The sequence below is a fragment of the Pelodiscus sinensis genome, chromosome 20 (assembly GCF_049634645.1).
Source record: "Pelodiscus sinensis isolate JC-2024 chromosome 20, ASM4963464v1, whole genome shotgun sequence".
NCBI lineage: Eukaryota > Metazoa > Chordata > Testudines > Trionychidae > Pelodiscus > Pelodiscus sinensis.
Window position 1 is genome coordinate 15,053,230 of NC_134730.1, and position 26,117 is coordinate 15,079,346.

General features: G+C 43.8%; 1 long non-coding RNA gene across 1 annotated transcript; it reads left to right on the forward strand.

The window, feature by feature from the left end:
• The first annotated feature begins 679 nt into the window (after positions 1-679).
• LOC142819122 (uncharacterized) lies at positions 680-25,276 on the forward strand. Its single transcript, XR_012896872.1, has 2 exons — positions 680-816; positions 25,084-25,276. It is a non-coding gene; the product is annotated as an uncharacterized LOC142819122 (long non-coding RNA).
• The last annotated feature ends 841 nt before the right edge of the window (positions 25,277-26,117 follow it).

The following is a 26,117-nucleotide window of genomic DNA, read 5'->3' on the forward strand; positions in this document are numbered from 1 at the left end:
TCGGGATAATCTGGTATCCCAAAATAGCGTTGCAGTGTAGACATACCCACTGAAAGCTTTTGTGTTTTGCTGAATTGGGCCCAAGTGGTACTCAGAACCTAGTAGCAAGGTGTCCAAATTTTGGCATCTTTCACAAGCAGTAAATTCAAAACACATTTAGAAAATACAGTTCTATACAGTGTTTTTTTTTTATATATATATAAAAAGTCTGGAGAAGAGGAAGAAAAACAACCCCTTAGGAAATAATTAAACTGAGGGCAAGCCATCTGTGGAGTTTTAAAAAGAAAATGTTACTAGTGCTAGTTTAGCATTTGGATACAGATGAAAGATGCTTTAGATACAGAGAGCGAATTCTGGGCCCCTTTAAAAAAAAAGTTTTATCACTGATGCCATTGAATTGCTGCCGTAGGGTCAGACAAGTTCTGCCTCACACATTTAGCCCATAGGTACAGTCCTGAAAGGAGGCTGTTCTGCTCGTACAGAATGGAGGTTTAACTGCTGGTGATCAATGCATTCTGGGGGTTTTGTGCATGAAAAGGGTCACTGATCAAATGTTGCTTTCTCAGCAACGAGCACCTGGTTTATAAATAACTCCAGATATAGTTACCTCATGACCTTCATTTCTCAGCCCTGGCAAACCAGCTCTGAGCCAATCAAAAGTTACCATTCTCACCCACTCCATGAACAAACAACACTCTGTCTTACAGACTCCTGTCCCAACACATCTGTGATAATGAGTGCCCTCTGTAGGAAACCAGCATGTTTACATTCAGTCTGCACAGCCTCTGTGATCAGAGACTGCCACGTACAAGCAAGGTGAGTGGTGCTGGTCTTGACATGATTCAATCAAATGTGATCTTTCATAGATGTACACTGGTAGTGAGCTTCCCTAGGAAAAGAGAAACAGAGGTGCCCTCTTGTGTACCTACGCTTATTCATTTAATGTACGCTGCCTTCTTAATTTTTCACTCATTGGTACAAGGTTGGGCATCTCTAAACAGGATTTCCTTCTGTATGTAAAACATGACATAAAAACTAGCAAACTTTCATGTAGCTTCATGCAAAAATAGTTACATTCCGGCTGATTAGACATGAAATTGATCAATGTTTTATAACGAGTTACATATTTTACATGCTTTTTATGGAAGATAAAGCTGTTGTAAATGAGCAAATATCTCTGGTTATTCACACTTCAAAATCTCAGATCAGGTTGCCAGAGTTTCAGTCAAACCTGAGCCGATGAGGAGATTGGAAGGAAAGACTCAGTGACCTGAAACGAAGCAAAACGTGGCTGTTCCAGGATTTGTTTGAACCTAGTACATAATGTTTGTGTAGCAACTGGGTCAGAAGTTAACTCCTGGCTGGAAGAAACCCTAATCGGTTCTTCCAGCTAGTTACTTTCTGTATCATATCTCCTGACATAGAGTAAATATGCAAGGTATAAATACCTGCAGAATATGTCCCAATTTTGAGGGGGAAGGAGAGCAATTTAGAGGCAAAAATAATGAGCCAAATTCCTGTCTCGACAGGAGTCCTCTTACTATGGTATGCTGATAGTCTTTTTCTCTACTATGACACTAGGATTATGACTCTGAAATAGGCTCTAGCAGAGGAAGAACATTCTTATTTCTTTAAAAAGAAACTTGTATGCACTATCATCTATTGCCTGACTAATAATTCATAACTAATAACTTATCTGATCCTGAATTGTCTGTCAATAGATCTGTTCTCAAAATTTGCTTTTGAAATGTTACCAAGGAACTACTGTGGAAAAATTCTGTGTGTGGAATTCATTTGTGAGTAGTTTGTTGTGAATATTATCAGCATTCTGATATTATAAAAATGATCTTTGTGACTTACGACCCTAAGCTGACTGTTTTGTTTTTCTTCATTGACTGGTCATAAATCTTAGGATTGGGTTTTCTTGCATGGACGCTTGTGGAATGCAAACTTAAATTTGCTTTACATCAATATTTTTCCAGTATTCATTTTAAAATTCACTGCTCCCACAAACATCCTGCCAGTAAACTTGATCACTAGACTGTTTGGTGGAAGGCAAACACAAAAGGGGCCTGTTCAGTAAGTTATTTAAATATTCATGGATTCCTTTCAGTACTCTTCAGCTCTACTAGGAGCAAAGTAAATGCCTTGCATACATTTTTCACATTTGCCACAGTAAGAAAATCCCTTTAATACCATCTTGTGGAAAAGTTTTTGAAAAACATACTTACCAGGGACAGCTCTGTTTGTTAACTACATGTTACCTGCCTCTAGCTTTTCAGTGACCGTTTTTGTAGGGGGCATGTGCATGTCTGTTCCATAAACACATTAGCTCTGATAACAACATAGTCTTTCATCATCCACATCATCTCTGTTAACAGACTGATGGCAGCTAATGGGTATGTTATAAATAGCAAACACAAAAGAACTCTAAAGAATGCCTGTGTAAAAGTAAATCTAACAGGAGAAAATGAAGGAAGAAATACACAAAACTACTGAAATATTAGTATCACTAAATGGCTGTGAAAGATATCCAGGTAATTGCAGAGTTTATAGTTCAAGGCTTTGGCTAATGCATATGCTTGTAATAAATACATGGTTAATCCTAGGTCAGGGAATCTTTACAAATGGGCAGTATGGCTGAGTTTGTAGATCTATCATTTGTCAGGGTGAAATTAAAACACTTTCCCTGAAGAGAAAGCTGCAGCAGATGGCAGATTTTCTCTCCGCTGACATTTCTTGAAGGTTTAAAAGCTTTGCTTTATTTTAAAATGCCTCTTTCAGCACAGGCAATGCTCACTGGCACTTGTAAACTCACATGAATCTTCTTAAAGTTTCTAAAAATCTGTCAAGGATTCTCTCTCTCAAATGGATGGAATCCAAGATGGTGGGCTGTAGGTGGATAGGGACAATAGTGATAAATCATAGCAAATTTTTGCAGTTCATCTCTGCAAGACCACTTCAGACAACTGTATAATTCAATCATTAGACAATTGTCTGTTTACAAATTGAGACATACAGGGTAAATATGTCAAAATGAAGACCAAGTCCTGTTTTCAAAAGTGACTTAGGAGCCCAAGTAAATTATGTATCTTGCAAATTTTGCCCTCTGTCAGTTTTAGACTGGAGTTGTGTTTTGCTTTACATTTTGAACCTCTCTAGTCCAGCACTCTCTAGAGTGCCATGATTTTAGTTAGCCAGATGTCCACTTATCATGGGCGCAGCCAAGTTTCCCACAGTTCATTAAAGTTTGTTTATAGCCACCAGTTCTGGCTCTCAGTGTTCTGTGCTGTTATTTAGCTCTAATTTTCCCTAAATGTCTTCTAAGAGCCCTGTAAGCAATGGTAGTGTTGGTAACACTGCTAGACAATACTGACCTCCCATGGTTCATTAAATTCTTTGGTTCAGCATCGGTCAAATTCCAAGGGTGCTGGACTAGAGAGGTCCAACCTGTGGAAGTGCTGTGGTTCTAACAAAGCGTCTACAAAATCAGTTCATGAAAATTTCATTAGTGTTTTAAGGGCAAATCATAATTTGTGTTCTCACTGTTTCTGGGTTTGACATTCAAGCTTACATCATATTGATCTGCTACTAAAAAGTGGGTGGCCATCTAGGTAGTAATAGCATAGCATTTTGTTCTGCGATTTAAAAACAGTCTAACATCTTGCACTGTTTGGGGGTCACTCCAATTAATAATCCCAACTCTACATACAAAATTATGGGGACTAATTTAGCTATAACCACTCAAGAGAGAGATTGTGGAGTCATTGTGGATAGTTCTCTGAAAATATCCACTCAATGCGCAGCAGCAGTCAAAAAAGCAAACACAATGTTAGAAATAATTTAAAAAGGGATAGAGAATAAGACAGAGAATATCTTGTTGCCTCTATATAAATCCATGGTATACCTACATGTTGACTACTGCATACAGATGTGGCTTCCTCATCTCAAAAAAGACATATTGACACTGGAAAAGGTTCAGAAAAGGGCAACAAAAATTATTAGGGGTTTGGAATATGTCCCATTGAAGAGCGATTAAAAAGACTGAGACTTTTGAGGTTAGAAAAGAGGAGACTAAGGGGGGATATGCTAGAGGTCTGTAAAATCATGGCAGGTATGGAGAAAGTGAATAAGGAAACGTTATTTACTTATTCTCATAATCAGGGCTCGCCGAACCGCGGCGAGCCCCACTCGCCAGCCATGCTGTCCGGCGATCTGCACATGCACAGATCACTGGAACCCGGCTCTTCCGGGTTACAATCTACTCGCCACGAGCGAGTAGATTGTATAATTTGTCGAGCCCTGCTCATAACATAAAGACTAGGGGTCACCAAATTAAATGAATAGGTAGCAAGTTTAAAACAAACAAAAGGAAGGTTTTTTTCATGCAGCACATGGTCAGCATGTGGAACTCCTTGCTGGAGAATGTTGTGAAGACTGGGACTTTAATAGGTGTCTCATGAATTTACCTAGTTCTTTTTTATGTTAGGTCCATCTATTCTTATTAGCCAGAATGGGTAGGGATGGTGTCCCTACCTCTGTTTGTCAGATACTGGAAAGGAATGATAGTAGAGGGATCACTTGGGGTGTGTCTAAACTACATGGCTCCATTGATGGAGCCATGTAAATTAGGCTGATCGGCAAAGGGAAATGAAGCCGCGATTTAAATAATCGCGGCTTCATTTAAATTTAAATGGCTGCCGCGCTGAGCCGACAGCTGATCAGCTGTTTGTCAGCTCAACGCGCTAGTCTGGACGCTCCCGCGCCGACCTAAAAGCCCTTTATCGACCTCCCCATTATGCCTTGTAGCATGAGGTTTACCGGGGAGGTCGATAAAGGGCTTTCATGTTGGCAGGGGAGTGTCCAGACTAGCACGCTGAGCTGACAAACAGCTGATCAGCTGTTTGTCGGCTCAGCACGGCAGCTATTTAAATTTAAATGAAGCCACGATTATTTAAATCGCGCTTCATTTCCCTTTGCCGAACAAACAAATTTACTTGGCTCCGTCAACGGAGCCATGTAGTTTAGACGTACCCTTGATGATTGCTTGTTCTGTTCACTCACTCTGGGGCATCTGGTATTGCCACTGTCAGAAGACAGGCTAGATGGACCTTTGATCTGACCCAGTATAGTCATTCTTATGATCTTATGTTCATAATTAGAATCCTAGCTCACCTAAAAATGTTTAAGTTATCACTCATTTGGACTGTCTGTAAACCCTAGAAGTCTGTCAGATTCTGCACTTTTTTCTTTTGCTAGATTGCCAAAGTAGATATCAATATAGAGATCCTATCATTTTCACTGCTTTGTAACTTTCATTGCTTGCACAGGATCAGGTAATAGGCTGGCAGAGCTATAGAAATATTTACACAATATTGACTAGATTGTAAGAGATATAGTAATAAGTCATTTAACCATGAACAAGCTGATAGTGGCCTTGTCTACATGCTGCAGCAGTCCATCTATTGGTGGTTGACTTATTGTGTCTGCTGAGACGCGATAAATCCATCTCCAAACACTCTGCCATCAACTCTGGTGTTCCACCGGGATGAGAAGAGTAGCCAGAATTGACAGGAGAAAAGCCCCTGTCAACCTTACTACATGGAAGACACCACAATAAGTATGTTGACTTCAGCTACGCTATTTGCACAGCTGAAGTTGCATAAAGTAGATTGATGTGGGTAGGGGAGGTTAGTGAAAACAAAGCCAGTGTAAGTTGAATTTCATACACGATCATCACTGAATTTAATAGACACAGTGTGGGATCTTTGTTGTTGTTGTTTTAATATATGAGACTGTTTTCTGAATGGTGGGTAAAATACACTAGGACATCATATTATCCCAGAAATTAAACACTCTATTAAAGACATACAATTATTCTCTACTACAACCATGGATAACTTCACTTGGGGATTGTTTTGAAAAGAAAATGTATTTTTCCTTCCCCAATTAAAAAAATGTTGCTCCTGTTAAGGGAAACATCCCTTATAGCCCTTTCCATACTTGCTGTTGAGCAATAAAAGGTACTTTGATTTATGATTACTCACCAAGGAGTTCATGATGCAGTAAAGGGTTGCTTTTCTTTTTAGAGTGATGTCATTAAAGTCAGTTCTGCCTAAATATTCTGAGACCTGCTATCAATGCTTGGTGCCATTAATCAAATTGGTGAATCTCCAAGGCTAGTTCTGGTTATTGTTCTGTTTATTCACTAGTTTCTACTGAAGGTTGAACCTCAAATGGTCAGAGTTCAAGCTGCTTGGATACTTATTTGAACTATGCAAACCTTGACTTTGCAAAATTTGATTCCAAAGCTCTCAAGAAGAGGCTCTCATAGCAATAACATTAAACTGTGGTGTCTAATATACCTTTAACACTTTGTACTCCACCAGGCAGATACCTGCTCTTTCCCCTGCCACATGGACAGTCAATGGAATATTTTTTTTTACAAAAAACAGCCTTCGCTGAAATCTAATGTTAACACCGATAGCCTAGGGAAAAACTAGACTCCAAGAAACAGTTTACAGCTGAGGCAACACAGACCAGGTGTACTAATTCAGAATGAGCTTGGGTTGTGGCTTGCATGTTTGCCAGGTCTTGAGTGTTATTGTGCTGCAACAATTGACTCATACCAGGACCATATACTCAAATGTATTACCCTGCAGTGCAGGAGAGGGAACTCACACCATTATTTCCACACTATCCATCCTACCAGGATGCTTAACCGTGCAGCTAGAAACTACTAGGTCTCTAGGGGTACATTTATACAGTAGCACATACCTCAAAATAAGCTACACAATTTGAGCAACACAAACTGTGTAGCTTATTTTGAAATTTGGAGCTGTCTACACATCATCTTCCTTAATTCTTGTGCAATGAGGTTTACAGGAAGCTGGAATAAGAAGCCCGTTATTTTGAATGTATTTCAAAATAATGGGTGTACTGTTAGGACGCGCAGAATGCTATTTTGGGATAATGGACGTTATCCCAAAATAGAGCTGCTGTGTAGACATACCCTAGTAGAGCTTTTGGAAACAAATGAACCACTTTCTGCAAAGCTTCTTGCATACCAGCCTTTTGTTTCATGCTTATCAAGTAAAATTTTTCTACTGAATTTGACACGGTGGTGTTTTTCTTTATTGGCAACAAAATCATGGCGAGATAAATCAGTTTCACGCCAACCTTTGATTAAGTCATCCCATTTCCATGGGGAGGGGAGGAGAATGGCAGAATGTGTCAAACTTGAGAGTGAAATTTTCAGTTCCTAATTTCTCAGACCTTACCTCTTTTATGTTATGTATTTTGCATGCTGGCCACACTATGGCTATGTCTAGACTACTCCACCGAATCCAGGGAACGTGTCTGCTCTTGCGCTTTTTTTTGCGGAAGAGCAGATGCACTCTTTCGGAAGCCCTGTCTTCCTCCTTCCACGAGGAAGAAGGATCCTTCTAAAAGAGGAGGATTTTCCGAAATTTGGCCCAGTGTAAATGGGCCAAATTTTGTAAAAGCCTCTGCCGAAAAAGCTATCAGAAAAAGGTAGGCAAATTGCCGAGACCATTTTGCGTACCTTTTTCTGATAGATCATTGTAGTCTAGACATAGCTTCTGGGGCATAGTGGAAGTACTGCTATAAGACCACAAGGACTGAGCTAAGAAGCCTGCTGCTCCTCTAAGTACCAGAGATGAGGCCCTCTAGCGAAAGGGCTGTGGCACATAGGATAGATTATTGTTGATTGAAGAAATGCCTGCACCTTTTCTTTACGGATCAGTTCCTTGTTTCCTTAGTAACTCCTCTTAGTAAAAGTTTATGCACCTGAGTGCAGTTTAACTATGTGAAATTTCTACATACATTGTCTGATCCAATTCCACCCACTCTTAGCATCTCCATCATCTTTCACGATAGACCTGCCATTACACCCTATACAGTACGATCACTAGCAGAGTGGGTGCAGTCAGAGACTGAGAAGCGTGTTAACAAAAGTCCTGGCAAGGAACAAAAATAATCCCCTGCCAGTCACCATAGCAAATGTTGCTCCCGAGAGATAGGAAAAAATTATATGCTGAGATTGATGTGGCGTAAGCCTGCCTACACCCGTGTGTGGGAAGGGGCTTTAATAGAGCACAGAGCCTGCACGTGGGCGGAGAGAAAAACAAATGTTAACGGTGCCTTTTGTTGTCCTGGATAGCACGAGAGAGAATGGAGAGTGAAGGGAAAGCTCCCCTTGTTCTGGAGAGATACAGACTCATTGTGATAACTGCAGAGAGGCTAGTAACCTACCATGCTTGGCACTGCATTTTTTTCTTAGGGTTTCTTGGTCCTGCCAGAGGCTGGACTTGGTCACTTCTGAGGGGCCCTTCTGGCCTCACGTTTCAATGATCTACTGCAGTAACACTCCACCTCCCGTTAAGCAGGTCAGTGTTCATTTGAGAGCTCATGCTTCACTCTGCTTTCCTTGGAATGCTGAATTGTACAATCCCCCTGAATGCATAATAGAACCAGACATAGCTGGGTTGCCTTGCAGAAAGAGTGACTGATGGTTGCATTAATAGTTTGTGAACCGGCTGGTAAACCAGACACTTGTCATTTTGCTTAGGAAAGCAGAAACTAAGCTTGGGTTGGTATACTCCCTCTCCTAGATAGCAGCAGCTGGACACAGTGACCAGACAGTGTTTAATGGGAGCTCCTGAGCAGGACCCCGGCGAGGAGGGAAGATCCTGGACAGGTGGATTGTCATTTCACCCACCTAACTACAAATACAAAAGCATCCATATTTGTTAAAGGGCCAGATACTCTTCCTAGAATGGGTCAGACTTCAGGGAATGAATCTAGGTGTAAGTATATGAAACTAGGGCTCTAGGAAGTTCCAAGGCGCCTGTAAAGGTGGTCCCTGATCACCCTCTTGCAGCCCTGTGCACCTTAATGCTACCAAATGGAGCAACAATAGATTTTAATTTAACAGCCCAGGGCCAAGGAGAAGTCAAAGCATATTAACAAAAGGCCATCCCCTTTTAATTGGGTATCAGCCCTGGAATCCTCAAAACACACATTTCAACAGGTTCTGGATTCATAGCTCCCAAATTTATGGTTTATACCCATGCTAGGCAACCAAGGCTAGTGAGTGGGCTGCATGAGCAGCCCTCCTTCATCTCAGTGGGCTGTGAGATTGTCGTAGCCAAGACCGTCTCCCAGGATAGGGGAGTTTTGCTCACTGCGCTTGCGTAGCTAGAATTTGCGGGGTGCACCAACTGACCCATAGCAGCGCTGTGATTGGATGCAGAGGGAGTGCACGGCTCTCACAGTCAATGTGGTGTGCGTGTCACTTTAGTAATACTGGTAGGAAAAAACCAATGCAGATGGAAACCATTAGTATCTGGCAACCCTGCACATGGGCAACAATGAACAAAATGTCTTGCAAAGCACACACAGACCCCTGATGGGCTGCATTGGCTCTTGGGCTGCAAGTTACCCACCACTGGTCTACATCAAGCCCTTGAATCAGATCAGACTTATCTCCAGGTACCTGAGAGAGCACCAGCTGCAGTCTGCCAGTCTCCTCCTCCTCTCTTTCCTTGTTCTGCTTCCTGTGTATGTGGCTCAGACCTCAGTGCAGCATGGCCTTGGCTAAAGGAGTGATAACTTTCCTCCCTCTCTGTTGCACTGCTTCACAAGCAAGTATACATAAATCACCACCTTAAAACAAGCAAAAGTTTCAGGGCCATGTGGTTGCATCTAATAACCTGAATTGCATGCAATCCAGTTTCATAGCCAAAAATTCAAATTAGGAACGGATGCCACGCATCCCAGGTGTGATTGAGGAGCATTCCTAGTATTCCCCTGAGCTAGGATGTTTATTCACTGCAGGGGGCTTGCAGGCTCATGTCCAAAAAGCTGAGGAGGAAGAATAGTCACGGGATGAAGGCCCTTGTACTGGGACTTGTGTGAGCTAAATTCAGTTCCTGGGTTTGCAGCAGGCTTCTCATATGACCCTGGTTAATTGTTTCTATTTACGTTGTAGTAACCACTGTGCTAGGCACTGTAACATGGTGTCTCTGCCCCAAAGTGCTTCCAATCTAACGGCTATTCCTCACTAGAAATGCTACATCAGTGCAACTGCACCACTGTAGCTCACCTGGTGAAGATCCTTTATGCCAGTGGGAGAATGCTCTCCTGCCAGCATAGTAAATCTACCTTTGTGAGAAGCAGTAGCTATTTTGGCACTGACCTAGCATTGGCCATACTGGCACTTAGGTTGATATAACTAACGTCGTTCGGGGGTGTGGCTTATTCACACCCCTGAGTGATGTAAATTAAATCGAAGTAAGTGTTCATGTAGACTTGGCCTATGTCACTAATTCTCTATGTTTTTGTACTATGGAGATAAAACTTGCCTCATAGGATGATTGAGAGACTAAAGCCACAAATATCCCATAGGTGCTCAAATGTTACAATGGTGGGCATCAATGTTCCCTCTAATTTTTTCCAATGCATGTACCGAATAAATTTTATGTGCATCAAGGCACATGTGGATGTGAACCACTAGTAGAAACATATGCTGTTAGCGATTGGTGATCTGATAATCAGCTGGCCTGTACCTGAATCTCTTCTGGGTAGCCGCCTAAGCACACAGCTTACAGGAGACACTGGTGGGAACTATTAATAATATAGCTAAAACCCCCTAAGACATGTCTTTGATATGAGTGTCCATATTGCAAGGCCACTATTAGGTAACCTCCCTAACCCCATTCAGATGCATCCTGTAGAGTATCGTACCTTGGTCACCCAAAGTGAGCAAGAATTAGGCCTTTCTCTCATTGTCAGGAATGAATGTGATCCCTCCTGAAAACTCATAAGAATGATTGTCTCAAATTTTGCGCTTGAGAGGACTGGCTTGTATTCTGTATTCATAAAGAAATTAAATCCGCGTTCTAGTTAAATTTGCATATAACATTCAGCAACCTGAAATTCTGCGGCACAGCTTTATGCCTACATAAATCAGTCTCTGCCATGACTACTGTACAGTACCTGCAGCTGCCTGGCCGATTTAAGAAAGATAAATAAAATGAAAACAAAGCAATATCCACAGAAAGACTTCGCAAACAGCACCTGTCTTTTGAAAGCTTGAAAGGCCACAAATGGCAAACTAGGAAAGGCACAGAACGTAAAGGTCTGTTAAAGCCTAAAGGGCGGGGATATATTTATTTTCCTCTAGAGTTCTAATTGATAGACTAGCCTCTAGAAGGAGGGTATTGTAATGGAGAAGGAGGCATAACGACCATCAAGCTGTACAGTGGGTAAGAATCTACGGGAACAGCTATTCTACAGATTTTGGAGACGGGGGGCATTACTGGTAGATGGAGCTAGCCAGGAATTCATCGCTGGAATGTTTTCTTCAGAAACTGCCAGTCCATTGAAACAAAAAATTGTTTGCAGGAAAGTCTGTTTTGACAAATCTCTCAATTCCAAATGTTTTGAAAAAAAAATTGAAACATTTTCTAAATGTCCCATTTTGACACTTCAGAAATGTTTCATTTTCTGCTTCAAAATGACTGTTCCAAAATTGTGTTACTTTTTGGAACACTATACATTAAAACAAAAATGTGATTGACATGAACTGAAACTTTTTTTTGAATTATTGGTTTGTAAAGATTTTACTTTCATCCCAATTTAGGGTGGGAAAAGTCTTCAAAATCCTTCTCACGGGATGGGAAAAGCCTGTCCTGCAACCCAAACACAGGTCCCTCCTCTGGCCTTATCTTCGGATGCCAAGAGACAAGCTGCTGCTGGTTTTTTCCTCCCGGGTTGTGACAATACCATGCTGCCTAGAAAATATAAACAGCCCTCCACCCCCACTCTCTCTCCTGCAGATTTCTCCAGAGAAATCCAGTGGGTTGGTGGGGATCATGCTTCATAGACACCCTGTTCTGCTGCCACAGCTTAAATAACTTAGTTTGACAACCCAACAAGTTTCACTTTCAAAGACCACAGATCAGGCCTGTGGATGAGGAGCAGGAGGGGGCAATTGTCCCAGGACCCAGCGATTCGAAAGGGCCCCAGCTCCCAGCTACTACCACTGCCACTGAGTGAGCGGTGGTGCCTGGAGCCCAGAGCCCTTTAAATTGCAGCTGGAGCACCATGCGGTACATTCTGGGCAGTGCTAAAGGTTGGGTGGAAGGAATGTGCCGCACTCTGGGCAGCACTGAGGGCTGTGGGTGAGCAAGTGTGGCATGCTCGCTGCCCTCCTGCCCGCCCCTTCAACCCACAGCCCTACCCCCACATCTTGCCCAGGAGTGCAGTATGACTGTCAGCTGCCCTGCCACCAACTTGTGTGGAAGGGCACACACCAGTGCTAGGGAAGGAGAAAACATGCCATTTCAGCCTCATTCTACTCCTTTCCGTGGGTTAAGGGCTTTTGAACCCTCCCCCTTTCCCACCTTCCCTTTGTTTTTTTCATCATCTTCTAGTGTATAAGAATCCAAGATCCTTTGGCAGCAAGTTAATAACATCGCAAAGAAAGTGGGCTGTGTCCACGAAAGCTCTTTAAGGTGCCACATGACTATTAGTTGTTTTTTAAGTTTATCGCAAATAAATGCAGTTCCCACATATGTGACACCTTGGGAAAAGTACAGTAAGGCTTTGTCTACATTGCGAGTTTTTGCAGCAGAAAATATGCTAATGAGGGACTCTAGCATGAGTCGCGATATCATTAGCATATTTTCTGCTGTTTCTCTTTGCACAAGGGATTTTTGCGCAAAAAGAAGCAGTGTAGCTGCTTCCGTTGTGCACAAAACCCCCATTTTGAGCAAGATCCTAATGCCTCTCCAGGACAGGCATAAGGATCTTGCAGAAAATGGGGGTTTTGCACAAAACAGAAGCGGCTACACAAAAAGAAACAGCAGAAAACATGCTAATGATATTGCGACTCATGCTAATGAGTCCCTCATTAGCATATTTTCTGCTGCAAAAACTCGCAGTGTAGACAAAGCCTAAGGGTTTGGAATAACTTATGGTCAGGTGAATTGGATCTGAAATAGCATGAACGCTGCCATCTCACAAAGTATCGTCTGTTGCTGAAATCAAACCCAAACCTAAACCTATTTAAAAGTCTTTACCAGCACCAAGGTTTCAATACAGGTGCTGTATTGAGAGCTTGAAATACTGAGCCACAGACCTTACAGTAGAAGACAGGAGCAGAGCAAGCCTCCCCCATGCAGTCTCACCAATGTACCTCTAACATAGTTGTCCCCACTCCATACCCATCCCGTCCTATACTTCTCAGCTGAGACTGCACAGGAGCATATGGAACATTGGCATCCAGTAGCCTAGACAGGGGAAGGCTTTGCCTTCCCAAACTGCCAGGTATGTGCCCACCCACACTCCGCCTACAGCAGACGTTCAGGAGGCATTCTAGGGGTGGAGTGTTGCTGCCCCAGCACCCGCCCTCCAAGTGCTCCGGGGCTGGAGCCACACCCTGTGCCCTCCTCCCTCTCCTGATGCTCCAGGGCAGGAGAGGCTGGGGTGAACGCTCACCCACTGCTGCCCTCCCCTCCCTGTGGGGAGTAGGGAAAGGGTGGTGCCTCAGCAGAAGGGGCGGGCCTTCACCAACCACCTATGATATAGAAGTGAGGCAGGGATCAACTAGGTGGAGCTTCAAATTCAAAATCTCATAGGACACTGAAGAATCACTGGAACAGCCATTTTTAGTTTGTTTCAGTTCAGCAGGAAATACTTCCTTTGTAATCTGAAATGGTATGGTGCGAGATAAAATCAAATAGTCTCCCATTTATTTCCTTTTAGGAAAAAAAAAAGCTATTTGCTTAATCCTAAAGGAGGAATTTGGCACAGTGGCTTTTAAAAGGTTCTGAGATTTGTCCAGGCACTTTTTTTTTTAAACTAATGCACTGAAAATTGAATCTGATGTGATGAAAATACACAAGCCCACTCTGGAAAATGGGGCTCAATTGATTATTCAAAGGGCTGGGGGTCAAGAGTTCTGTTCCTCATTCTGCCACGCCTAAGGCAAAGTATTTCACTTGTGCTTCTTTTCCCGTCTGTAAAATGGGGCAATAGATTAACCGCCTTCTTAAAATGCTTTGAAATCTACAGGAGAAAGGACTGTGGAAGCTGCCACCAATTTCTAGTGCCAGGGCACTCTTTCAGATTTGGGGATAAGCTGTGCATGCCACAATAGTGGGGGCAGAGTGAGAACAACAAAGCACACACAGTACAAGCCAAGCAGCAAATCACGAGGAGGGGAGAAGGGACACACACACACACACACACACACACACACACACACACACACACACACACACACAAAACCTCTTCTTAGGGGCTACTAGGGCACTGGAAAACTCTAGGGTTTTTTGGCAGATAATTTAGCAATTAGCTGGCAGGAGGACTGTATCTAATTTGTATATAAAAGAAAGAACATTAATTAAATATTAGACCCACTTAGCTCTCACACTAACATATTCTGACATCTTCTCACTTGAGGGACATTGTTTAGGCTTAAAATTTTAATGTATGTTCTTTCTTCGTTACTAACTCTGTGGTGAGAAAGAAAGACACTGTCAGGACACGTGGACTCTCTCTCAGCTCTAGAAGGAGAGTCTAGTGCAGTGTTTCCCAATTTTATCTGGCCACGGAACCCCTGGAGTTGCCTTAAAAAAAAAGGCCTCTGCTGCGTTTCGTTGAGCAAAAAAAAAAAAAAAGCCCTCGCCATGGCTCTGTCTCTTTAAGAGGGGAGCGGAGGAGTGCCAGCTCCTCGCGGAACCCTTGCTTTCACTTCACAGATCCCCAGGGTTTCCCGGAGCACCAACTGGGAAACACTGGTCTAGTGGGTTACAGCAGGGACAGATACATCTGGGTTCTATACAAGAACCTCAGAATGGCCATACTGGGTCAGACCAATGGTCCATCTAGCCAATGGTCCACCTGGTGGCCAATACCAGGTGCTTCAGAAGGTATGAACAGAAGAGGAAATGATCAAGTGATCCATTCCCTGTCACCCATTCCCAGCTTCTAGCAAATAGAGACTAGGGACACCATCCCTCCCCATTCTGGCTAGTAGCCATGGGTGGACCTATCTTCCTTGAACTTACTGCATTCTTGTTTGGACCTTTCCACTGTCCCCTTGGAAAGAGTTCCACAGGTTGACCATGAAGAAATAATTCCTTTTGTTTGTTTCAAATCTGCTGCCTATACATTTCGTTAGGTGACCTTCTTGTGTTATGGAGCTTCAGGGGATAGCTGAGTTAGTCTGTGTGGGTATGTCTACACTACCACCCTAGTTCGAACTAGGGTGGTAATGTAGGCAACCGGAGTTGCAAATGAATCCCGGGATTTGAATTTCCTGGGCTTCATTTGCATAAAGCCGGGCGTCGCCATTTTTAAATGTCCGCTAGTGTGGACTCCGTGCTGCGCGGCTACACGCGGCACAGACTAGGTAGTTCGGACTAGTCTTCCTAGTTTACCGTTCAAAGCCTAGTCCGAACTACCTAGTCCGTGCTGCGTGTAGCTGCGCGGCACAGAGTCCGCACTAGCGGACATTTAAAAATGGCGACGCCCAGCTTTATGCAAATGAAGCCCGGGAAATTCAAATCCCGGGCTTCATTTGCAACTCCGGTTGCCTACATTACCACCCTAGTTCGAACTAGGGTGGTACTATAGACATACCCTTACAGAAAAAAAATGGTCTGTTAGCACTTTATAGAGTAACAAAACATGTAGATGGTGTCATGAGCTTTTGTGGGCACAGCCCACTTCTTCAGTTAGTCTGTTACATCTTGATCGTGTGGCACGCCATTTTTAAATGCTGCACAGCAGCACCGCAACGGACGCCGGGCACGCTGTGTGCCGGATGCCTCCTCTCCCCCTACCCCGCGTGTACTCCCCACAGCCATGTCCGAACAGCCTGAAGCGCCGGCGCATGTGCTATCAGGCTGCTGCCGTGCCGCTCGCCCTTCTCCCTGGAGTGGCCGCGTTTCAGCGGGAGTGCGGGGCTTGGCTTCCCCGTCACAGCATGTATCAACACTTAATTACATTTGCCATTGTGTTGCCCAGTCACCCAATTTTGTAAGATCCCTGTGTAACGCTTAGCAGTCAGCTTTGGACATAACAGTTTTGAGTAATTTTGTATCATCTATAAATTTTGCCACTTCACTGTTTACCCCTTTTTCAAGATCATTTATGAGTAAGATGAACAGCAGTGGTCCCAATAGAGACCCCTGGAGCACACCGCTATTTATTCCCTTTTTTCCTACCTTGTTAATAAAGTATCTGGTAAAGTTTTCATAATCATCTATCCATCCTTCAATTACTTGAATGCCCAGCCTTTTGTTATGTTAATCACCCTGCCTCCCTCTGTTTATAAACAAACTCTCTGCCTCAAAGGCAAAGCTGGGAGCCGCACAAGCTCTGTTGCAATTAAGAGCAGGGTCTGAGGCTAGGGCACGAGCTTTAAGCAGACTTAAAGTATGAAATTCAGGGGGATCGAACTTTAGCTTCCCCCAAATGGCACCCATAGTCTGGTTCTTGTTGTCCTTTCATTAAAGAGGATTTAAAAAAACACACACTCAGCAATCCCATTATTGTTTACTCACATCCACACAGACTGAACTTTCTCCTATAGCAACCCAGAAATACAACACATTGTGCTCTTTTCTGCATGCTTTGCTGTACTGCAAAATCCTGCAGTTTTAAAATTAAGCAAAGTCTTTGTATAAAAGCTGATGCACGCTATTAAAAGGGTGCCGAATGCTTTTTCCACTGGCATTAATTGAGTGAAGGGAAAACAGATTCCAATGCTGTCATATGGTATCAAAATAATTAGCTCAGCTATAAATAGCTTGGCTTGTTCACTTTTTTTTTTTTTTAAGGTCAAGGCTATAACTGAAAAGATTAGTGGCACATCACAGTATATGTAAGTGTGCCTTCTGCAACTATTCACAAATATTAGTGCCAAGTGGGAAGTGCATTCTCGATCAGTGATCCTAAAGCAGGGGTGGGCAATCATTTTTGACCAGGGGCCACTTCAGAAATTTTTGAAGTGGCCCTGGGTCACCCTAGAGGGGGAAGGACCTCAGGCTAAAGGGGCGGGGCCAGGACACTTCTGTGCTTCTCTGCCCACAGACCCTGATTGGCCTGTGTGTCAGGGAACCCGTGAAGTCTTTGCCCCCACCCTCCCCAGAGAGAACCACCAGCTGTTCTGAACAGCAACTGGCAGTTGACTAAGTGCCAAGCCCTTTGTAGTATGGGAGGAGACTTCATGCGCTCCCTCTGCCACCAGGCCCTGAGCACAAAGTCTCTCGCTCCCTGCCCTCCGGCGTACAGTGCTTAGAGTCAACTGCCAGTGTTGATTAAGCGCCACGCTCTCCCCCATCCCTAGGCCCTGATTTGGGGGCAGGGAAGCAGCAGGACCTCCCCAGACCAGATCAACCTGCTTGACGCACCGAATCAAGCCAGCAGAGGCCCTTTTGCCCACCTCTGTCCTAAAGTCACAAAAACAATAGTGTATTAAATCGGACAAATAACGAGTCACGCTTGAGAGTGGGAAAGAGGTATTGGCAGGCCCACCAACAGGGAAAAGGAGACAAAGGGGGCAGTTGCATCAAAGTCTGGAGATTCAAAGGGACCCAGAGCTCATGGCAGCCAACCACCCCTACAGCAGAAGTGGCGGCAGCTGGGACTCTTTGAATTGTCACTGGAGCAGCAGTGTGCCACTCCGCATGACTCTGAGGGTCTGGGGGGCACACCATGGTCAGGCTGTGATAAGAGCTGACTGCCTGAAGACCCACCTCTTCCACTCGAGGCTCCACCCCTTCCTGGTACATGGAGTCAGCCCCCCCCCCCCCACACACACACACCTTGCCTTGGGGCCCACAGTAGCTGTCAGCTCTGCTGGGTGTTGGCTAGTGGTTTACGCACAAGGCCTTCTCTACACAAACTTATCTCAGTTTAACTAAAAGTGTGAGGCTTTTTTACAAGCCAACTTTAGTTAAACTGCATAGCTGGAGTCGATGTACCTTAACTGAATTTCTGGGGTGGCCCCACTGCAAGAGGTCAACAGAATAAACTCTTTGATCAACTTTCCTTACTTCTCACAACTCCAAGGAGTACTGGATCTACAGGGGCATCCTCAGCATGCAACTGAGCAGGTCCTTAATAGACGCACTGAAATTGAACCCCCAGAAAAATTGAACTCTGAAACATGAGTCTTCCCAGAAGTATAGACAAAGTCTTAGTGTTGAATCTAGGCTCTCATTAGTGACAATCATCTAAACATACTATAAAGTTGTCAAGCGATGTCCATGCCAAATCACGTTTTGAATCCTGTTTTGTTTTTGTTTTTTTTTAAAAAAAGCACCTTCCCCTCCCTTTGCTCCCAATTTATTCCTAGTGTAATTACACAATTAAACTGCCTGTCCATTTCCTCCTCTTTAATATGGGAATGATAATCCTGACCTACTTCACAGGAATAAAGATGACTAGTGACTATTTTTAATGTGCTTTAAGATAAAGCATGTGAGTGCTAATTGTTTTATTAATAAAGCCAAATGTTCAGTTCCCATCTAGCTTTCATGTTCTGCATGTAATTTGCAATTCCTTTGGTTAGAAGATGCCCTTGAAGCTCAGTGGTTCTGCAGTAAAGCTGAATACAAAGCCATTTGTGTCTGCCTGCAATTATACTTTAAAACTACATGAAATTTCCTCCCTGAAAGCCATATATTGGGACTGCCGTTCTGTGGTAAAATCTCCTTTCACCCATGGTTATTTTGAATAAGGCAGCTTAAGTTCTAATTGCAGCTGCACTGTGTTCAGGATTGATTGCACAACATATTGGGCTGGACAGTTGCCAAGCAACACCTTTTAGGTCCATACCTCACTATTGTATGTACCTTGATGTTTATACCCTTTCCTCTCCCGTAAATTATCCAACTCTCTGTATAGCTCATCAGAAATCTGACTTCAGTTGTCACTAAAATGCTACGCACACCACTTAGAATTTTATAGCACCTGTATAGACTCGGGAGAGAAGTCTGCTTCTACTGCTTTAAGCTAAAGGAGAATTTTTCCTCAGCTCTCCCCAGGTTACAAACATCTGACTTATGAACATACACGCAAAAGCTCACTTGTAGCCTCAAGGGAGCAGGCAAAAGGCACAGGTGGTGGTGAGCGGCACAAGTGCTGGCCAGAGAACTCCGAGGAGCAGGTGGCTGCCACGCAGTCAGTGACTGGAGAGAAGCGGCACTTCAAAGAGGAAACCACTTTTCTCCAGTTGCTGGCTGCCACCCCCGGTTCCTTCAGAGTCCTCTGGGGTGTAGCCTGCTGAGGAGGCGGCAGCCTGGGGGCTGGGACTGGGTGTAGGACCTAGTGCAGAGCCTGCAGGTGGCTGGGGAATGCCCAGAAGTCTTCTTCAGAATCTCTATCTGCCTCCTCATCCCCCTTTATTTAAACCACCTGCCTTTCCTCAAGCACCAGCATTCAGAATTAAATACAAAAATTATATCTACTCTTTTTCATTGCACATATACAGTATTTCAGCAACATTATGGGTTATCAAGGCTTTTTGTGAGCTAGATTGGGAACCTAATTGCCATTTGTAACATTGTTTCGGTGGGAAAATACATTCCAAGTTCCCAACACCCAACTTACTAACGAACTTTTGGAACACAGCCCATTTGTAAGTTGGGGACTTTTTATATAGGCTATGAGTAAGGCCCTACTTCATTTGTGAGATTGCAGATCCCGCACTACTAGGCTTTTACTGCAATTTGACTTTAATTAGCTCACTTTGCATAGTCCACAATTTTGCATACGATTTGAATATGCAGCTAATACTACACTAACAGTCAATGCCTGTGAAAATGTAAAAGGCTTAAGTGACTGGACTCAATTTTTACTGCAATTGTGTTAAGATGTTTAGTCTTCTGAATTTTATATTCTACTGGTCACTTTTTTTGTTAATGAAAGTAATACAATTTCAGCAAAATACCTGGTTATCAAAAATTAGCAGGCATAACATAAAACTTGAGTGTAAATTTTGTTCGAGCAAATTGCTCTTAAACAAATAGGTTTACTCTGGCTTTTCCAAATTTCCATGATCAATAAAGTTTCATTATTACTTTTCCATGATTTTCCATGTCTTGTCCACAACTTGGCTGCAGTCATTTGGTGATCATCCCGCGATTCAAGTAGGGCCTTAGTCATGTGCCTGGTTTTCAGTTTGACTTTTTCATAGCAGCCTACGGGAGTTAGATGTCTAATTCACATTGAAATTCAATGGGAGTTGGACATATAACTCCCTCAATCCCTTCTGACAATCCCAGCCTTAGTACCTAGTAATAAAGACACACTGAAAATTACACAGAAGTGGAACTGTTTCTAAATAAGAGACTTTCCATAAAGTGTTGGCCACTTATTTAGGAGTAGTCACGTTGGCTCAGATCATTGGTCCCTGAAGCCTAATATGAGGGAAAGTCGGATACAGGAGTCAGGGCATTAGCATGGGCTTTAGACCACAATCAAATTCCCTGCTCTGCCACATCCAATGTCCTGGTCTAAACTTCGAAATTAAATCAACTTAGCTGTGTCGCTCATGGCTGTGGAGAATTTTGAACCCTGAGTGCTGTAGTTAGGTTGATCTACCTCTGTGATAAACACAGCTAGGACCACAGACAAATTTCTCCACAAGGCCGGCCCTACCCATACGCAAAATATGCAGCTGCTTAAGGCACAACAACATTTGGGGCACTCCTTTGCCCAGTAGCACTCCCTGTGGGCTGCACTTACACATCCCTAGAGGGTGTGGGGTCCAGAATGTCCCCCCCCACACACACACTCCGTTCTGCCCCTGTCCAGCCCACGCTCCATCCCACTCCATCCCTTCTCCTAAGCCCCACGTCTTCCCTCCCCTGCTCTGCCCCCCTTCCACCCGTACTCCATCTCTTCTTCCCAAGGCCCCGTCCCTGCTCTGTCTTCCACCAAACCCTTTCCTCAAGCAAAATGTGGCCCAAGATACTAGCAGGAGGCCTGGCTCCAGCAGCAGGGGCCAGGCCCTCCACCACAGTCACCAGTAGTGGCGAGAAGGGAAGGGCCCTGGTTCCAGTCTACTCCCCAGCTCCCAGCCATGTCATTCCACTTCCTGCTGCCACCTGTGAGTGTGCGGGGTGGTTCCTCTCCTTCCCTAAACCTCCGCTTTCCCCTCCCCCCACAAAAGGGATGCTGCTGAGAGCCGAGGGAGTGGAGTGGGCTGGGACCATGTTGCTCCGTGTCCCACCACTTCTGGTGAGTGTGGGTTTTGGCCCAACCCCAGCTACCTCCCTGCCCTGCTCCTCTTTCCCCCCCCCCCCCCCCACAGCTCCTGCCACCAGACAGCTGAGTGCAGCGGCCCCCCCATGGAAGGACTCCAAGGAGCACTCCCCACAGGGGCAATGTAGAGCACTAAAATGTGGAGACAGAGCCCTGTTTCACTAGCTATCACTTTTTGTGAAGGTGAATTTACTATAACAACAGAAACCTCCCCTCCCCCCTCAGTCGATGTAGGAACCATTCGGCCACAGCAACAGCACCATAACCTGGGGGGCCAACAGACTTGCGGGGACCCTGGGCAAAGTGGGGGAAACTGTGCCCTCCCAGAAGAGGAGAGGTCTCCGGCGGAAGGGTTAGCACTGCATGGTGCTCCCTCGGTGATTTAAAGGATCCAGTGCTATGATGCTCCTGCAGTAGGTGGAGTGGCAGCTGAGAGCCCCAGACCCTTCAGAATTGCCGGGCTCTGGGACAGCTGCCCCAACCATAATTATACTTTTGTTAGTCTATAAAGTGCTACCAGACCATTTGTTGTTTTTTTTCTATACAAACTAACTTGGCTACCTCCTGAAGCTTCATAACTATACTGCGATAGCAGCTATAGTATAAACATGGCCTATGTGACCTTAATAAGGCACTCATCTCTCTTTGCATTAGTTTGCCATCTGTCCAATGGAAAAATAGCACCCGCCCAACTCACAACACAGCCTAAATACTTCAAAAATTGTGAGACACTGCAATCCTACAGTAATAGAGGCATATAGTTACAATAGGAGAGATACAATATCCTGCTGTGAGTACTACGTGATGCTTTGGAGGCGGGTGAAGATGCCAAGTCCCCCCCAACCACTTAAGTGCATAAGTAATGACCCATTGCACAGAGATGTAGAGATTGTTCCACTGATGTCAAAGGACTTTAAAATCAGACCTCAAGCCAGTTGTACAGTGTAACGTTGCACCCCCCATATTCTTTATGGAAATATGCTTTTGAACACGAATATGTCTAACTTAAATATGCTTTATGCAAACTATTGTATGTAACCTATCATTAAAAAGCTTCAAAGGGGTAGCCGTGCTAGTCTGTATAACTGAATAAACTTAAAAAGCAACCAATAGTCCTGCAGCACTTTAGTGACTAACAAAACATGTAGATGGTGTCATGAGCTTTCATGGGCACAACCCACTTCTGCAGATGAATGGAGTTAAGGGATCCAGGGGACAAATAAAATACCAGAGAAAAAGAGGGGATATGGAGGGAAAGAGAAGGGGGGGGGGGAATTGTCAATTAGAGTGTCCATGGTAAATGAGGCTAATAGAGTAGATTCTAAGTACTCTAAGTACCCGGAGCTTGGCTTTTTATGTCATTAGGGTGTGGAATGTAGCAGGCCATCCAGTAAAGGGTTTTAGAAAGTGTGTAATCTCCTGAATGTGTGTTCTGGGTTTGAAATTAGAAATATGAAGTATAAATCTGTTTACTGATGTAGATCGATGGCCATCAGCGGTACTTAAGGAACTTAATAGCCCGGGATTTGGGACATTGAGCTGTGAATAGTCTTGCTTCTCTGTGAGCCTGAATTATGGTTGGTCCTATAAAGACATGTGACCTGGCCACCGGATGCTAGAAACCCTTTTGAATGCTGTACTTGTCCACTCAAGGTGAGGAAAGGATAAACTGAGCACAAAGGATTCCCACCTTGGACAAAATAATGTAAAGACATGAAACCAAACAATAGAGGCTGCTGCCAAATGCCAGGAGACCCTTGGTTACCACCTAAGGTGACTGCTGGAAACATCTAAGACTGTACAAAGGGACCCAAGCTTGGAGGCTGCCTAGTTTGTGAGAAAGGGGGATTGGAACTACTGCTAGGTCAGAAATTGTATGTAACAGGTTACTTAGAGTATGAAGCTTAGCTGATGTATTTTGTTTTCTTTTGCTTAGTAACTTACTTTGGTCAGTCTATCACATGCAACCACTTAAATCCTACTTTTTATACTTAACAAAATCACTTTTGTTTAATAAACCCAGTGTAAATAATTGTTTCTGGGAGTACAATAGCTGTGCATCACTCTCATTCATTGATAAAGAGGGCAAACAAGTTATGAAACTTATGGATTTAACTGGGGTTCTGGTCCCAATGGGGCTGTGCACCTGAGTTCTGTGTTAAGTCCCATTGACTGAGCCTTTCCAGAACTGAATGGATCTCAGTCTCTGTGTTGCTTTGGTGTGAGCAGTGACCCTCCCCCAACTCTTTGCCAACACTTGGGGAGACCAGACGCTCTGGCTCAGCTGGACATGTTGGTGGGGAGCCCTAGAGTTCAGGTAGGCAGGCTCAGAGGTATTTTCTGCACACTAAGTGACAGTCTCAAGGGGTTTTCTGTGACTGAACCCGACACATTCAATTCTAAAATGAAAGTGAAGGAGGATTCCTCCCTTATCCCACTGGCAAATCAGTTTACAAACTGAAGCATGGGATTTGAATACATGTCATATAAATCATGTCCATATATTTGCCTTTTTAAAATAAAAAGCTTTTTTTTAAATCCAACTACAGTATCTGACTCAGTCTGAATTCACTGAGCTCCACAGGTTTAGCATTGTTCTTTTTAATTTGACTGTTATAAAAGCAACCAGAAGTCACATAAGAAATTCTTGAAAGGAACCCTGTCACCGGAGATGTTTGAAATGAGACCAGATAAAGCAGTAGAAAAATATATTTGCATACTGTTAGAATGACTCAGCAGGGGAAAAAAAAGCCAGCCAACACAGTTTTTTTAAGGGACAACACTAATTACTGACATAAAAGAACAAACAGAAAGCAACTAGTTTCCAACTTAATTCATCCTAATGAGCCCGAGATGGTGCCTGACCTAGTGAATGCAACTTTTTCTACCCACCCTCATTTCCCAAGCAACCTTCTCCAGAGAAAGGCTTGATGTTCCTGTGCAACAGGAAAAGAGAATTTCAACTGTAAGTAAATTTGCTCCCTGGGGTGCAGATCGTGCCCTATCACAGAACCAGGGCTGCCAACTGGGTAGAGGAGGGAACTGCCCCAGGACCTGGTGAGTTAAAAGCAGCTGGGCTCCCAGCTGCTGCTACCCCAGCTGTGGCAGCAGCTGGTACCCTGGGCCCTTAGATCACTGCTAGAGCCCTGGGCAGGGCTGGCTGGGGGTGGTTAGCCCTCAGCCCTGCCCCTTCTATCTGAGGCCCCGCCTCTTCTGGGCACCTAGAGCCAGGCCATCTGGCTGTCCTCATCCCTGCACAGAACTGTATATACCCATAGCCTTGGTCACCATGGTGTCTGCCCATTCCTGCACTGACAGGGAAGGAAGGACTAGATGGGACCTACTAACCCACTTTCACCTCTCAGTTCCATGACTGTATGAAGGACTGAGATGCAGGCTAACTTTTAAACTCAAGAATGTCCCAACATCACAACCAGCAGCACTGTCAAATGGCCAAGGCACAGCCATCTGAGCAGATGCAAGTGTGCATGTGAAGGATAAGCTGACACTGCAGAATCAAGACTATATTTGTTCCCAGCCACACTTGTGAGTCTGTGGAGTTCTTGGGAATATAATTTTAAAGCATAAGCAATTGAAGTTCTTCCCCATCAAAAAAGGCTGTAGGATCACACTAATCAAGAAGCCAGGGGATTATGATACCAGACAGACACGTGTACAGAAATAGAGCTCAAGCATTCTTAAAGGTTAGTGGTTTGATGTGTCTCCATTAAACATCCAGGGAATGGAAAGTTTCATCTCACTTTGATTATTTCTCAGGTACTCTGACTTCATCAGCTTGGGACTCTGAATATATTGCCTACATCTATGGATGTTTCGGAAGCACCGAAGACAACTAGATTAATAATTTTATGGATCTACATGAGATGCTGCAGAAATCCCTAAGTGTTGAAATTATATTTTACTGTCTCAACAATGCAACCCAGTGTGAAGGACCAGTGACATCCAGTGGCAAGTTGGAGTGACTGAATTCCTTACAATTCTGCCAAAGAAACTTAAAAAACAAGTGGTCCTGTAGCACTTTAGAGACTAACAAAATATATATACATATAGTATCATGAGCTTTCTTGGGCACAACTCACTTCCTCAGATGGGGCATGGAGGAACAAATTTAAAGCAGGAAAAAGAGAGGAGAGGGGGAGGAGAAAAAAAACATGTCAATTAAAGTGTCCATGTTCTGCCAAAGGCGAGGCACTTTTATTTTCACATGGGTGAAAGTCTGACCCACTGTTTAAGAATCATATCTAGTGACTTACTCCAAACCCACTTCTGTGGTAGCTAGTTTCCTACTGAGCAGGCTCAGTTTATTATTCTTGTGAATTACATATAATTCTATATTTTGTTTCACTTTGGTAGTATGAATCTCTCAATGTGAGCTGAATCAGGAACAATGGCCATAAATGCTCAAATTCTCTAGCAATGACATGCCTCATAAATATAACCAAGGAAGCTATGTGCCTAAAATGACTTGGTTAAGGATACTATTAAATGTTTCAAACATTTCATGCACAGAAAAAGACTGAGCACCAAGCAATAATGCTGACTTAGGTTAGAGTGAGTAAAAGTTGCTCTCCTCTTTCTTCCTCCCTTCCCCCTTTTTAGGAAGAAATTCTGGCCACTGTACAAAGACTGCTTTCCAAACCTCTAAGAACTTCTCTTATAGGTCCAAGATCACTAGCAGAATATAGGTGCGTACTTTACATTTTAGAGAACAATATATTTTAAAAAATACTTCCTCCTTTTGCTCACTGCCTAGTTCTGGATTTCCTTTTCCTTGCAAGAAATGATCTCTA